This window comes from Mirounga angustirostris, unplaced genomic scaffold (genome assembly GCF_029215605.1).
Source record: "Mirounga angustirostris isolate CCGP_5_RB_7025 unplaced genomic scaffold, mMirAng1.0.hap1 SCAF_5, whole genome shotgun sequence".
NCBI classification, from domain to species: domain Eukaryota; kingdom Metazoa; phylum Chordata; class Mammalia; order Carnivora; family Phocidae; genus Mirounga; species Mirounga angustirostris.
In genome coordinates this window covers 158,001,252-158,018,268 of record NW_026991713.1, presented here as the reverse complement: position 1 = coordinate 158,018,268, position 17,017 = coordinate 158,001,252, and positions in this window count along the sequence as shown.

The window sequence follows — 17,017 nt, the reverse complement described above, 5'->3', positions numbered from 1 at the left end:
TAGGGGGAGTGGGAGAGGGAGAAGCAGGCTTCCCGCCGAGCAGGGAGCCCGATGTGGGGCTCGATCCCAGGACCCTGGGATCATGACCTGAGCTGAAGGCAGATGCTGAATGAGGGTCCTCTGACCCTCCCCCTCTCATGTGCTCTCTCTCATTCTCGCTCTCTCAAATAAATAAAATCTTAAAAAAATAATAAAAATAAATAAAATAAATACACCTTTAAATAGTATTTCATATATCACTCATGTAATTAAAAACTTGAAAAACCCTAAAAAATTAAATAAAAACTTGAAGAACCCTAATAAACATCGTATACACTTTTAGAAAAAGAATAGGAGGGGCCGATTTAATTTAGGACCAAGCCCTCTCAGACAACTGAGTGTTTAATGAGTCAGATTCACTTTTGAAGCTACTTAATTGCTACCGAAGTGGCCTGAAATCACCAGCTCATGCTGAGAAAGAAAACAGGAGACCTTTTGGCTCAGTCTACCGAGAGACAAAAACCCTTCTGGCTAGTGTGAGGCCATAGCCAGCAACAGGCCGGGCAGCCTTTAAAAAGTCAGCAATTATGTGGCCTTAAAAATTAGAGTTTAATCACATATGGAACAATAACCATTTCAACAACAATAAAATGGCAGCAGTTAACTGTCTACTCTTACGTAGTACTGTTACTGGAGTCAGATTTTTGGGGCCCCACAATGACAGAAACGAGACCAGACCCCAAATCAAAGGCACAGGCTTTACTGGGGTTCCCGCTCCAGCTGAAAGAAGACACAGCACCAACAGACGGTCAGACTAGTTTGTGGAAGAGGACAGAGTCTCCACTTTTTTTTTTTTTTTTAATTTATTTGAGAGAGAGAGAATGAGAGACAGAGAGCAGGAGAGGGAGGAGGGTCAGAGGGAGAAGCAGACCCCCTGCTGAGCAGGGAGCCTGATGCGGGACTCGATCCTGGGACTCCAGGATCATGACCTGAGCCGAAGGCAGCCGCTTAACCAACTGAGCCACCCAGGCGCCCCAGAGTCTCCACTTATTTAGAGAAAGTTCCTGCTCAGACTCCTACTCCCCGCCAATATGCTAATGAGGGAAAGGGGGAAAAAATGCCTCCTTCTGATTGGCTGGAAGGGCCTCGTTCTGATTGGTCGATATTGGCAGGTAAGTCCGGCAGCTCATCGGTGCTTTTTGGAGCCCGGGTCCTCTGTTTTAAGTCCAGCTTGTCTACGGGCTGCATCATGGCCGCATCCTGGTTCTGCTCTGTAGGAAATGCGGTTTTACAGTAACAGCCAACAGAAAGTGCGCCAGGTGCGTAACGTTTTTCACTTGGGGCTTGTTCCCACCATCTCTGTCTCATTATGATGTTTAAGTCATATTATTTAATATTGGGGTAGCAAACGATGAGGCTGTGGGGATGCGTAGAGCACGCTCCCCTGCCCTATAGTTTCCACATAGCAGCCAGGAATAATCCTTTTATGCTTTAATAATCCAGTTCATACTGGGGCGCCTGGCTGGCTCAGTCAGTAGAGCATGCGACTCTTGACCTCAGGGTTGTGAGTTCAAGTCCCATGTTGGGCGTGGAGCCTACTTAAAAAAAAGAAAGATTTAAATAATCCAGGTTATATTAAGCAAACAAATGAAACTCAGTCACCTCTGAAGGATGCTGGGTGTGGCAGGACAACCGTAGGGTGGCCCCCAAAGGTTGCCTCTTAGTGTTAACACCCTTGTGTAATACCTTCCCAACCAAGTCAGTGAGCTCAGAACCAAATCTTTCCCCAGTCAAGCCTTTCTGTGAGACCATAACACCCACCAACATCTCTTGATTACAGCCTGGGGAGAGACTGCAGCAGAGGACCCAGCTAACCAGGCTGGGATTCCTCAGCCACAGAAACTGTGAGATAATAAAGGTGCATTGTTTTAAGCCACTACGTTGGTAATTTGTTATGTGGCAATAGAGAAGGAATGGACTAGGGAATTAATTCATTATTTTGAAAATTTATAAAGGGAAAGAGCCAGGTATGTATTCTGCCTGTCCTATGCGAGGTAACCAAATAGCTGATGTAGGAAACTTTTCATATATATATATATTCCAGCTAAAGAAAGAAGGAAGAAATGAAATTTCAACACTTTGACAATTCTAAAGAATTAACAGATCCTAGGCAAAAATCATTTGTGATTGCATATATAATGACACGAGGGGCAACCAAACATTATGCATCTTCTAACAAAATTATCAATGAAATAATCTTGCCAAAAAAAAAAAGTAAACTTGAATCTGATCAGGTCTCTGGATATAACTACCAATTTATAAAGAAAAATCCAGAGGAACATGTTAAATAATACCACAGGGATATAAGCAGCAAAATTCAGATGGTAGGAAAATCTACAGGACAAATGACCCAGTTTTTTCAATAGAAAAATAAAACAGAAAAATAGATTTGAAGGAGAATCCTGGATCCTCAAAAAATTAAAAGTAGAACTACCATATGATCCAGAAATTTCACTACTGGGTGTAAATCCAAAGGAAATGGAATCACTATATCAAAGGGATATCTGCAGCCCTATGTTCATTGCAGCATTATTTACAATAGCCAGGACATGAAAACAACCTAATTGTCCATTGACAGATGAATGGATAAAAAGCAGTTGTGATATATATATGCAATGGAATATTATTCAGTCATAAAAAGAAGGAAATACTGCCATTTGCAACAACATGCATGGACCTTGAGAGCATTAGGCTAAGTAAATAAGTCAGAGAAAGACAAAACCTGTATGATTTCACTTATATGTGGAATCTAAAAACAAAAACCAAATGAAACTCAGAGAAAAAGAGATCAGATTTGTGGTTACAAGGCAGGGCATGGAGGGTAGGGGAAATAGAAGAAAGCAGTCAAGATGTACAAGCTTCCAATTATAAGATACAGAAATACCAAGGATGTAATGTACAACACGATGATTATAGTTATCACTGCTAAAGGTGTATTTGAAAGGTGCTAAGAGAGTAAATCTTTTTTTTTTAAGATTTTATTTATTTATTTGACAGAGAGAGAGAGAGAGAGAACACAAGCAGGCAGAGTGGCAGGCAGAGGGAGAGAGAGAAGCAGGCTCTCCACCAAGCAGGGAACTGGACGCAGGGCTCGATCCCAAGACCCCAGGATCATGACCCGAGCCGAAGGCAGCCGCTTAACCGACTGAGCCACCCAGGCGCCCCTAAGAGAGTAAATCTTAAAAGTCCTTATCACAAGAAAAAAAAAAAAAAAAAACCTTCCTTTTCTTTTTTTGTTTCTATATGAGGTGATGGATGTTAATTAAATTTACTGTGGTAATTATTTCACAGTTTATGTAAGTCAAATCACTATGCTGTACACTTTATTATTTTTATTTGTTTTTTTTATTCTTTTATTGTTATGTTAATCCCCATACATTACATCATTAGTTTTAGATGTAGTGTTCTGTGATTCATTGTTTGTGCATAACACCCAGTGCTCCATGCAGAACGTGCCCTCTTTAATACCCATCACCAGGCTAACCCATCCTCCCACCTCGCTCCCCTCTAGAACCCTCAGTTTGTTTTTCAGAGTCCATCGTCTCTCATGGTTCGTCTCCCCCTCCAATTTCCCCACCTTCATCCTTCCCCTCCTGCTATCTCCTTTTTTTTTTCTTAACATATATTGCATTATTTGTTTCAGACGTACAGGTCTGTGATTCAACAGTCTTGCACACTTCACAGCGCTCACCATAGCACATAACCTCCCCAGTGTCTATCACCCAGCCACCCCATCCCTCCCACCCCCCCACTCCAGCAACCCTCAGTTTGTTTACTGAGATTAAGAATTCCTCATATCAGTGAGGTCATAAGATACATATCTTTCTCTGATTGACTTATTTCTATGCTGTACACTTTAAACTTACACAGTGCCATATGCCAGTTGTGTCTCAATAAAAGTGGAAGAAAAAAAGGAGAATCCTAGGGAGTAAAATAGATTCAAGAGCTCTTTTAACAATTGTGATTCTTTATTCTTATTTGGATGCTGATTCATATAAACTCTATGAAAATTATTGATAAGACAGTTGGGACAATTGAGCATAAATAGTTTACAATATTCAGGACTTATTGTTCATTTTTTTAAGTGTGATGATGGTTTTGTTGTGGGTTTTCTAAAAAGAGCCTTATGTTTTAAAGATATATATAAATATATGTATAGGTGAAATGATAAGATGTCTGGGATTTACTTCAAAATAATCTGTTCGGGTGGAGAGGAAGATATGGATGACTCAGCATGTATCAGTGATGAAACTGTGTGATGGGTATGTGAGTGTTCATATACTATTCTCTCTACTTTTATATGTTTGGATATTCCATAAAAAATAATAATAAAACCGCTAAGTCCCATCATGTCCCTCCTTTAATGTTTTCCATCTCACTCAGAGTAAGAGCTAGAATGGCCTGTAAGTTTCCCCATTATTTCTGACCCTCCTTCCTCTTCACTACTTCTCTGAGCTCATCTACTAGCATTCCCCTTCTTGTCATTCCATGTGACCCTCATTGGCCTCCTTATTGCTTCCTAAATACCCCAAAGCATGCTCCTACCTCAGGGCCTTTGCACTTGCTATTCCTACAACTTTTAAACCTTTGCTCCTCTACCAGGTATCCCAGTGGCTGTTTTTCTCACTTCTTTTAGGTCTCTGCTCAGACGTCAACCCCTCAGAGAGGGCTTCCTAGATTATCCCGCATAAAATAACAATATCTACCCAATATCAATGTTCTTCTTGTCCTTATTTTCTTGCCCTTGTTTTTCTCTGTAGAGCTTGTCATACATTATACTTTGACATACGTTATAGTTCACCTGCTTGGTTTCTTGTCTTTCTCCAACTGGATGTAATTCCAGGAAGGCAGGCAAGGACTTAAAAAATTTTTCAATCACTATAGCCCCAATGCCTAGATCAGTGCCTGGTACATAGTAGGTGCTCAATAAATATTTGTGAGATAAATGAATACTCGTTCAGCCTGCACTTGTCTTTTTTTCTTTATTATGAGTAATTTCAAACATACAGAAAAGTAGAGAGAATCGTATAATGAACATCCATATACATCCCTTAGATAAAACGATTGTGAACATTTTGCCATATTGGCTTTATCTCCTTTTTCTTTTTTGGCTGAAGTATTTTAAAGTATTTATAGTCAACATTTCATTAATTTCATCCCTAAATATTTCAATATGCATCCTTTAAAAAAAAAATCAGACCCTTCTTTATTGAGCCACGATACCATTGTAACACCTAACAAAACAAACCCCAAATCTGTGCTCTCATCGAATCCCTCCATATCCACATTTACCCCAAATGTCTTTTACACTTGATTCAAACCAGGACCCAGTCAAGGTCCACAAATTGTGTTTGCTCGTATCTCATAAGTCTCTTTAAGCCTAGAATCAATCGCCTCTTCTCTCTCTCCTCCTCCCTTTTTTCCAGGTCATTGACTGGTTGGAGAAACGAAGTCCATTGTCTTACTGGTAGAATGCCCTCCCTTCTTGGCTTTGTCTGATTGCTTTCTTGCGATACTTAACTTGACCCTCTTGCTCCTGTATTTCCAGTACACTAGAAGCTAGATCTAAAGGTCTGATCAGATTTGGGCCAGATATTTTTGGCAAGAATTCTTCCTAGGTGGTGCTGTGAGTGTCCTGTTGCATCACGCTAGAAGGCTCAAAGTCACTGGCTGTCTCATTAGCGAAGCTAAGATTGTTTACTGGGTTCGGGCGGTGAAAAGCCGAGCCCTGCATTGTAGAGTTCTTTCTTTTTTTTTTTTTAAGATTTTATTTATTTATTCATGAGAGACAGAGAGAGAGACAGAGGCAGAGGGAGAAGCAGGGTCCCAAGGAGCAGGGAGCCCGATGCGGGACTCAATCCCAGGACCCTGGGATCATGACCGGAGCCGAAGGCAGACGCTTAACCGACTGAGCCACCCAGGCGTCCTGTAGAGTTATTTCTTCACTTGTAACCAGTAAGAGCTCTGTGGGCCGAGGATTTGGCACCACGTGACTATTTAGCCTTCCTTGAACCTTTCACCTCATGGTTTCAGCATCCAATGATGATGTTGCCTGAGTCAATTATTTTATCCAGGGTTGTAAAATTCTAGTGCTATTCTTCATTCATCACTTATGAAGGGGCATTGTTCTGTCAAGATGAGCTTCCTACACTCATTGACTAGGGCAGAATAAAGTCTTTCCCTTTAGGGGCACCTGGGTGGCTCGGTCAGTGGAGCTTCCAACTCTTGATCTCAGGTCTTGATCTCAGGGCTGTGAGTTCAAGCCCCATGTTGGGTGTGGGCCTACTTAAAAAAAAAAATTATTTCTTTTTAAAAAAATTTTTTTTAAAGATTTTATTTATTTATTTGAGAGAGAGAGAATGAGAGACAGAGAGCATGAGAGGGAAGAGGGTCAGAGGGAGAAGCAGACCCCCTGCCGAGCAGGGAGTCCGATGCGGGACTTGATCCCAGGACTCCAGGATCATGACCTGAGCCGAAGGCAGTCGCTTAACCAACTGAGCCACCCAGGCACCCAATTCTTTCTTTTTAATTACTGTTTTTTAGAGTAAGGATTTGATCCAATAGCCACCTCCAATGTGACAAATTCTTTCTTGTTCTCTCTCTCTATCATTTTGAACTCAGTGATCTTTGAAAAGACTATTAAGGTGTTTCATTCAGTTGCATTCATTATTTTTTAAATAATCTTTGAGTTCTGGAATAATTTTAGATTTATAGAAAAGTCGCAAAGATTACTATCTTATACTCTTATCCAGGTACCCTAACAATAACATCTTATGTTACCATGGTTCCTTTGAAAAAAACTGAGAAATCAATATTAATATGTTACTATTATCTTTTTTTAAAAAGATTTTATTTTATTTTTTAAAAAATATTTTATTTATTTATTTGAGAGAGAGAATGAGAGAGAGAGAGCATGAGAGGGGGAAGGGTCAGAGGGAGAAGCAGACTCCTTGCTGAGCAGGGAGCCCGATGTAGGACTCGATCCTGGGACTCCAGGATCATGACCTGAGCTGAAGGCAGTCGCTTAACCAACTGAGCCACCCAGGTGCCCCAAAAGATTTTTTTTTTTAGTAATCTCTCCCAACTCCCAACATGGGGCTTGAACTTACAACCCCGAGAGCCACATGCTCTATAGACTGAGCCAGCAAGGTGCCCTGATACATTACTATTATCTTAACACCAGAGTTTTATTTAGGCTTCGGTTTTTCCACTAATGTCCTTTTTCTGTTCCAGGATCCATTCTAGGATCACTCATTCATTCTTACCTTTTGACCCTTAAAAATGACCCAATTCAATCAAGTGGGAGTCCTGGCAGGCTGGCCCTGTGTCCTCTTGACTTGACCATGACCCTAAATAGTCTTTGATAAGCTCCCCTTTGCTTTCTGGCCCAACAAGATGCCCCAGGCTCACCTGGATTTGGTTTCCTTGCCAACATTTAAAAAGTGGTAGATTTAACTGGCCGGTGAGGATTTTCAGTTTTTCCTGCAAAGTCAGCTGATGTGGCAACATTGAATCTGCATTCCAGCTTGGCAGAGATTGGCTGCAGCCTCGTAGGGCTGCCCCATTTAGAAAGGGTGTGCATGGTCTCCCAGTTTGACACAGTCCTCACCACTCCCCATAACCAGTTTGCACCATGCCTTTATGTAAGCTGCCTGGATTCTGTAGGCATGTGAGGTTGCTTCCTCCGGCTTCAGAACAGCCTGCTTCCCTGCTTCCTTCTGTCTTTCCTTCATATTTAGGAAGCGTCTCCTATGTGCCGACCACCATGTGAGGCGTTGCAGTTCCAATGGCAAACAAGACAGTATGCGGGTCATTGGCCCGTCTGATCTTGGATCCATTCCCCCATCTTTTGCAAATGACATGGCCAGCTGACTTCCTGCTAAGTTGAGGCAAAAAGAGGGACTGGCAGGGGATGGGATAGTGGGACAGAGGGAGGAGCTAGGACATTCCCCTCTTCCCAACTTCGGGGAGCGCTTTGCAGCAGAGGCTGAGTCTCCTCTGTGGCTTAGCTGCTCACCTGGCAGCCCCTGCTGTGGTTCTAGCTCCTCCTCGATGGCCCCAGAGAGGGACACCACCTGCTCCCCATGCCCCGGCTGTGAAGGCAGCCACCATCCCCTACTCGGCTTTTCAGCTGTTGGCTCATCTGTGTAATCCGTTGCGTGTGTGAACTTACCTCTGGTTGAAAGCCCTAGAATCGTTTCTGTTTTTCTGATACCATAGACTTGGCTCCTAACCTCATGGAGCACATACCGATTCCTTTATCTGCATTTACTTGCTTTGTGACTCTTGGCAAGTTATTTAATCTCTCTCAGCCTCCGTCTTCCTTATCAGGAATATAGGATAATGGTAGTACCCATCTTGTATTCTTGTTGTCAGGATTAAGTGCAATGCTGCGTATAAGGTGCTTAGCTCAGTCCCTGGAACATAATACACCTTCAAAAATGCTACTTATTCCTATTCTAGGCTACAGGGTTCAAACTATACCTGACCCCACCAGAGACAACCAGGGACTTCTTTCTGTCTGGCCCTGTAGACGCACAGCTGTGTTTATCGAGCACCTTACTATTACCGAGGTCTTGTTTAATCTTGATAAATATCTTTAAGGTATAGGTATTACTAATCTCCTCATTTTCAAGAGGAGGAAGTAAAAGCACAGAGAGGTTGAATAACTTGCTCAAGGTCTCACAGCTAGTATAGAAGAGGGAGCATGGTTGGAACCTGAGTGAGCGGCCTTCAGAGCCCAGGCCCTTTAACCTGTATATAAACTCCACCCAGTATGTTTGACTCAGTTTGTTAGAATATGTACAAATGTGACTCTCCCCTCCAGTAGCTCACAGCCTAGCTGGAGAGATAGGCTTGCTAATTGCTAAGCATGATGCAATGTGGTGGTGCTAATCATTCTTTTGTGTGCTTGTTCATTCAATCATTAATTCATTCAGCAAGCTCTGGACACCAATGATGTACCAATCACTGGAATAACGGCCGGTGAGGAGGCTGGTGTTGGGGAACCCAGACCTGCACAGCTTCTCTAGCCACTGAGTACAGAGTGGTGGAATGGGAGGCTTCTGACATTTCCTGTTTTTATTCCTCCAAAGCACAGGGCTTTGGAGTCAGACACAATTGAGTTTGCCTCCTCCTTGATTTACTTGCTGTGTGACCTCATGCAAATCACTTAACCTCTCTGTGCTCATTTATACATGTAAAACTGGGGATGATGATAATACTTTACAAGTTTAATGTTAGAATGAGATGATGAACACAAAGCTCTTAGCAGAGTGCTTGGCACACAGGAAGGGCTTAATTATTAGTTGTTAGTATTATTTGTTGATGATGTGGTTCATTACGCATGACCCCCAGTGATGGAAAACTTTTGTTCTAAATACTGTGTCCCTTAGTTTGGCAATGTTTTGCTCCTCTAACAGCCAGATGCATTCCTTCTGGGTTTTCAACTGACAAGTCTCAGCAGGGCGAAAACAATGCTAGCAGGCATGACAGACAAATAGTTATTGAAGACACAAAGGGGGCTGTTGATTTCCAGGTTCTACGCAGAAGGCCTGGGGAGAGCTGGAAGCTCTGCAGCCTTCCTCCACCCTCCCAGCAAGCCCAACCCTGCCTGGCTCCAGATCCGTCATGCCTGGATGGGTTTAAAGAGCTGCAACCCATTCTAATGGAGAAGTTACTAACTTCATCCCACAAACTTGGATGGGAAACAGGTAAGATTGTTTATCTTTCTATAACAATGTAATTTCTTTTTCTGGCTGCTTCTTCCAGGAAGCAGAAACTTAATATCATCCAATTCCAAGTCTAAAGATGAGCTATATGCTGAAGACTCCCAAATAAATGGCACACATTTCTCTGTCTTCTTGACAATCTCACATGGATGTTTAATAAGCATCTCCAAATGAATAATCACCCAAAACTGAACACCAGAATTTTCTTCCCAACCCTGCTCCTATGTCTTCTCCATCACTGGAATTTCAAGCGTGATGGGGTGAGAGGAGTGGTTTTTTTTCTTATTCATAATTAGCCTTTTCCAGCCAGACCTGAGTTTATGCTAATGAGGTGACTTTTGGTGGGCTCCTAGAGAGCTTCAAACAGGGCTGGTTACCAGGGGAAGCCAATGCTGAGGTTAGAGGATTGGAACTTTCTGCCCTAATCCCTCCCTCCACCTGCTGGGAGGAGATAGGAGCTGGGGATTGAGTTAATCTCCAACGGCCAATGATTTAATCAATCATGCCTAAATAATGGGACGACCATAAAATCCCCCAAACGATGGGGTTTGGAGAGCTTCCAGGCTGGTGAACACACAGAGATGCTGGGGTGGGGGTGGCACATTCTGAGAGGACATGGGAGCTCCGAGTGTTCTCCCCCAATGCCCTGCCCTATGCTTTTCTTCCATTCATCTGTTTCAGAGTTGTATCCTTTATAAAAAAAACAGTAAATGGAAATAAAATGTTTCCCTGAGTTTTGTGAGCCGTTCCAGGACATTATCAAATCTGACAGGTGGTTGTAGGAATCCCCAACTTTGTAGCCAAGTTGGACAGAAATGTGCGCACCGTGGGCACCCATCCCTTATGACTGGCGTCTGAAGTGGGGCAGTCTTGTGGGGCTGAGTCCTTAACCTGTGGGGTCTGCGCTAATTCCAGGTAGCTAGTGCCCAAATTGAATTAAATGATAGGACAGACAGTGGGAGTCCAGAGACTCAGAAAATGGGTTTACGTGGGGAAAAAAACTCCCATGCATTTGGTGTCAGAAGTGTTTTGAATAGAAACAGATTTTAGGAGTACTGCCCCATTAGAATGCACGTTCAATAGGATGGGGATCTGGGGATGTTGGGGACACTGCTGTAGTCCCATCTGCCTAAACCCCAGCAGGTGCTTGCCTGTCACATAGTAAGTGCTTAATAAATATTTGTTAACTTAATGAATTTGGGGTTCACCACTCTTTTCCCCAGGATGGTGTTTAAGTTCCAAAGCACTTACAAAGTGCCATGATAATCAAGGAAAGGTGTCGATTGAGCTGCCCACGCATCTGCCGCCCGCTCCCCTCCTTCTCATCAGTCCTCTACAGTCCGGCTGTCATGAATGTCACTGAATTCCCTGGTGGACGGATGGTTTTCAGCTCTTCCTTTATTTTATCCTGTGGATGACTCGCACCTTCGTGAAATTATTTCTGTTCTTGATTTTCATGATGCAATGTGCTCATTTTCTTCCATTGGGTCTGAAGACCCAGTGATAATTGCCTGCAGGGGATCCATCTCTGCATGTCCCCTAGGCACCAAAATTCAACAAGTCCAACATTTAAAAACCCTCCAAACAGCCAGGGTTGCCCTTCTTGGGCAAATGGAATCATGGAATCACCAACCATTCACTTGTCCAAGATGGAAAACCCAGCCCTATCCTCAATTCCTGTTTTCTGCTTAGTTGCACATCTAATCCGTCACGAATTCTAGCAATCCCACTTCCTTCTATCTGGAACCGTCTACTTCTTTCTACAGCCACTCCTGTAGCTCATATTACCATCTTTTCTCAGATCGCTGCTCTTCTGGTATCTTTTCTGGTATCTTTTCCCCTTCCAATCTCTTCTCCACACAGAAGCCGGAGGGATTTTTCTAGAATGCCAACTTGATCCTCAGTTGAAAAACCTTCCATGACTTTGATTACTCTTGGGATAAATTCCTTTTTTTTTTTTTAAGATTTTATTTATTTATTTGACACAGAGAGATAGAGAGCACAAGCAAGGGGAGTGGCAGGCAGGCAGAGGGAGAGGGAGAAGCAGGCTCTCCACTGAGCAGGGAGCCCAATGTGGGGCTCGATCCCAGGGCCCTGGGATCATGACCTGAGCCGAAGGCAGCCACTTAACTGACCAAGCCACCCAGGCGCCCCTCTTGGGATAAATTCCTTAACCCTACTTATGATGACCTGCCTGGTCCAGCCCCACCATGGCTTACCTTCTGCCCTCTAGACAAGCAGAACTTTCTTTCCCTCAACCTGCCATGATTATCAATGCTATGCATTCTTAAAGGAAGACAAGAATTATGCTTTTCTTCCTTCCTTCCTTCCTTCCTTTTAAAAGTTTATTTATTTATTTACTTTTAATAATTTCTACATCCAATGTGGGGCTCGAACTCATGACCCTGAGTTCAAGAGTTGCATGCTCCTCTGACTGAGCCAGCCAGGCTCTGCATTCTTGCTGACAGTGATACTTGTCTGCAACACAGCCCTTCTCAGTTTCTCCTTCATCTCCTCCATTTCTTCCCTTCATCTGGTAGCTCTTATGTAACATCCCGCCAGGTATCAGCTTAAAAACCAGCCCTCCAGGAAGTTTTCCCCATCTTCCCAAGTCTGGTACAGCACAGAATGCTATGTGTTCCCTCAGCTGGGGTGTTTTTACTTCTTGGGCTCATAGCTGGACTATATCTCCCAGGCTCCTGTGCTGATGATGAGGCCATGTGACTCTTGGCCATGGCTTGAACACCTGTTCAAATCCTAATCAGTAAAAACCTCTTAGGTCACCCTCCCCTCTTCAGTCTCTCTTTTCCTCCTCTGCCAGGTGGATGCAGGGGACCCCATGGAGAACTCTGACACCCCACGGGAGGGCAGTGGCCTTGGATAAAAGGAGCCTGGATCCCTGAATGACTGTGTGGAGTATAGCCCCGCCTGCCCTCTCCCCAACCAGCACTTAATTGTAATGTGAGTGAGAAATAAACTTGATCACATTGAGTCACTGAGACTCAGAGGTTGTTTATTATCACAGTGAGCCTACTACCCTGATAAATGCAGTTGGATGAATTGCTCTTGCCTCCCCACCCCCATTCTCCCATAGAATTCTTTACCTCCCACCACAACACTTAGCAGAGTGAATGGCAACAGCTTCTCACCTGGCTGTCTCCTCACCTGACCAGGAGCTGTGGGAAGACAGAGATGGCCCATGCCTGTCTAGTCCTTGGTGTAAGCTGCCATTCAGCTCCACACCTGGCTTGTTGCAGCCATTAAATAAATATTTGTGGAATTGCTTTATGGTTGTTGAGTTCTCTGTTCCTGAATGCCTGTTTTGGTCACTTGCCCAGGACTGGGATTCCTCCTGCATCTTGCCAGGCTCCTCTCCTGACACCCCGGACCTGCCTCTGAACCAGTCCTGTAGCTGAGGCTCCCAGGTGACACAGTCCCTGAAGCTGCTCCACCTCCTGGAATTCCCCATATTGCCACCGTTCCCAGGCCTGGGCCTCCGCCCCCCTGTCAGGATCTCTGATGCGGCCTGCTTTTCTCACGCCTGCTGTCTGCCTTGTGGATGTCACATCCCTTTCTGCTGGACTGGATTTCCTCTTGAGTCTTGTGAAACAATAAAATGGGTAAAGTACATTAGAATTTGCATAAGACGTCTTCAGAAGAACATACCAGGGTGCCTGGGTGGCTCAGTCGTTAAGTGTCTGCCTTCGGCTCAGGTCATGATCCTGGGGTCCTGGGATTGAGTCCCACATCGGGCTCCCTGCTCAGCAGGAAGCCTGCCTCTCCCTCTCTCACTCCCCCTGCTTGTGTTCCTGCTCTAGCTATCTCTCTCTCTGTCAAATAAATAAATAAAATCTTTTAAAAAAAAAAAGAAGAAGAAGAAGAAGAACATACCAGAAAACTGAAAATAGGACAGGGGTAGGGGATTAGAGACCTGGGAGTTGGGGAGAGGGGGGTTATCTTTTACTGGTTTATTCTTTGTGGTGGGCTGAATAAGGGCTCCCCCTCCCCAAGATGTCCACATCCTAATTCCTAGACTCTGTTACCTTACACGGCAAAAAGGACTTTAAAGATGCAATTCAGTTAAGGACCTTGACTTGAGAGATTATCTTGGATTATGTGGAGGGGATCAATGTAAGCACAAGAGTCCTTATAAGTGGAAGTTGAGGGAGTCAGAATGAGGGAAGTAGAGGTAGTGTTGGAAACAGGGTGGTGGGGAGAGAGTGGTGTCCGCATGTGTGCACACGTATGTGAAAAGAGAGGGATTCTATAAGAATGAAGAAAACTGTAGAAGGCCACACAGCTGATTTTTATAGGTTACCAGGGAGGGACCTGAGGGAAGAGGAGAATGAGAGAGGGTGGGAGCACTAAGAAAGTAAGAATAGAAAAGACTGCCCTAAAAATGCACAACATGATTCCACTTATGGCTCCATGTAAAATCACCCTGAGGACGTGGGTAAACGTAGAAGGGGAGAAAGTTCATGCAAGAGAACCTACCAAGCACAATAAGTCCACAACGATCAGAAAATGTTTACCAGGGGTGGAAGATAAGGAAAAACACAAAAGACCACAACAGTGTGAAAACTCGGGCTCTAGCAGAACTGATCTGGACAATTATCCTGGTTCCACCGCTTTCCTACTGTGAGACTCTGGACAAGTGCCTTAATCCCTCTGAACCTCAACTTCAACTTCTACCTCCTCTGGCAAATGTGGGTGCTAACAGAATCTTCCTCAGAGGGTCACCGTGAGGTGTGAACATGGAACGAGGTCATGTCCAGAAGGCACCTTGCACCCATGCCTCATGTGCCATAAGGGTTTAATAAGTGGACCTCACAAACCTTCCAGGGCCAGCCTGCCATGGAGCTTTGCCGTCCCATAGTTCTCCCAGGCTTCGCAGCCTGGCCAACAGCAGTGGCCCAGATGTGCTCCCCCCCGGATGACCACAGACCTGCCAGGCTCAACACCACCTCCTGTGGTAGGAAGGACAGACTCTGGGGCAAGACTGCTGCCCCAGTTACTGGCCTTGGGAACTTAGATCAGGTTTCCTTCTTTCTTGTGGCTGAGTAAGATGCCATGGCATATATACCCCATATTCTTGTCCTCTGATTCTTCACATCAACTCGATCGTAGAATAAATCCTTAAATCTACTTGTGTCTGTTTCTGGGCCATCTGCTCTGTTATGCTGACTTTTATTTCTATGCTAATGCTGCACAATTTAATTATTGTCATTAATATTAGGTTTTTACTAAAGGGCAAAGCCCCTTTCACAACTTTTGTTTTTCGGACTGTTCTAGTCCATGCTTATCTTTTTGGTCTTCCAGATGAACTTTGGATTCTTGGTCAAATCTGCATCCTTACTGCTCCGAAATAAGAATTCTTTTGGAGTTTTGTTTGGCATATCTTTGTTTGTACAGTGTGGATGTTTTGACAATTCTTGTGTTCCTATTCAGCAAGATGGACTGTTTCTCCATCAAGCATTATTTGATCCTTCTCAGGGGCGCACTGGCTCAGTCAGTAGAGCATGCCACGCTTGATCTTAGCTTTGTGAGTTCAAGCCCCACGTTGGGCATAGAGCCTACTTAAAAAAAAAAAATCTTGATCCTTCTCAATAAAATTTCTTAGTTAAAAAAAGATTTCCTGTACATTTTTGCTAGGAAGCCATTAAAAATTTGCATGTAGACGTTTGTGGGAAATACTGATAGATTTGTTTATAGAAAAATTGCAAACGTCCTCCCAGGAAAAAGTACCACTATTACAATTGACTATTGAAAAACTGGGGGGAATACTTGCAGCATGAGTGACTGAAAAGGGTTAATATCTTCCCATTACTCTTTGTAAGAGCTCTTATAAATAGGAGAAGAGGTATACCCTGAAAAAAAAGTGGGGAAAGTATGTGAACTGGTAATTCACAAAGAAATAAATACAAGTAGACAATAAACACATGAAAAAAAAATCCACCTCAAAAGTGTAAATTAAAGCATCAAAGAGACATTTTTCATCTAGCACAGATTTTAAGAATGATGCCACCTATTGTCAAGTATTTGGGGAAAATTACACACATAAACCGGTGGGATTGTTCAACCTTTCTGGGTGGCAATTTACGAGATAGAAGGAAAGCCTTAAACATATTCATGTTCTAGTAAAGGAAATGATAGGTGTGTCCAAACATTAATCTAGAAGGATATTTATCTATAATAGCAAATCATTGGAAACAACCTATTTGTCAAATAGTAGGGTATTGTTTAAATGGACTCTGGTACATGCTGAAATGCAATGCCACCAGTAAAAATTATGGGGTAGAAGTTTCTGACCTGGAAAAATATTGATCATGTGTCATTAAATTAGTGGCTCTCAGTCCTGGCTGTATATTAGAATCACCTGAGAAACTTAAAAAAAAAAGTCAGTGCCTAGGACCCATAGCCAGAGATTCTAATTCCACTGGTCTGAGCTAGGACCCAGGTACTAGTATTTTTTTTTTTAAGTTAAATTAAAATTTTATCTTGGAGATCATTGTAGATTCACATGTAGTTGTAATAAGTAATACAGAGAAACCCTGGCTTCCCCTGATGGTAATATCTTGCAAAATTATATTACAATATCTCAACTAGGATATTGACATTGATACCACCAAGATAAAGAACATTTCCATCACCGTAAGATTCCCTTGTGTTACCCTTAGAGATCTATTTCCTTTTCTTGCCTTATTGCACTGTCTAGAACTTACTATGTTGAACAACAGTGGTAATTCTGACTTCTTTGCCTGGTCTCAGGGGGAAAGCATTCAGCCTTTCACCATTAAGTTTAATGAGAGGTGTAGGTTTTTATAGATGTCTTTTATCAAGCTAAGAAATTTCCCCTGTAATCCTAGTTTTCTGAGATTTTTTTTTTTATCCCGAATGGGTGTTGAATTTTGCAAATGCATTTTCTGCATCAATTCCACAAATCATGTGATTTTTCCTTCTTTAACCTGTTTATATGGTAGATTACATGGATTTTTGAATATTGAACCAGTGCTGCATCTCTGGAACAAGCCCCATTTGTTCATAGTGTATACCTATTTTCATATATTGTTGAAGTCTTTTTGCATCTATATTCATGAGGGATATGAGTCTGAAGTTTTCTTTCATTGTGCTGTTTCTCTCTGGTTTTGGTATCAGGGTAATACTAGCTTCATAGAATAAATCAGGAAGCATTCCCTCCTCTTTTACTTTTCAGAAGAGATTATGTAGAATTGGTGTTAATTGTTGGA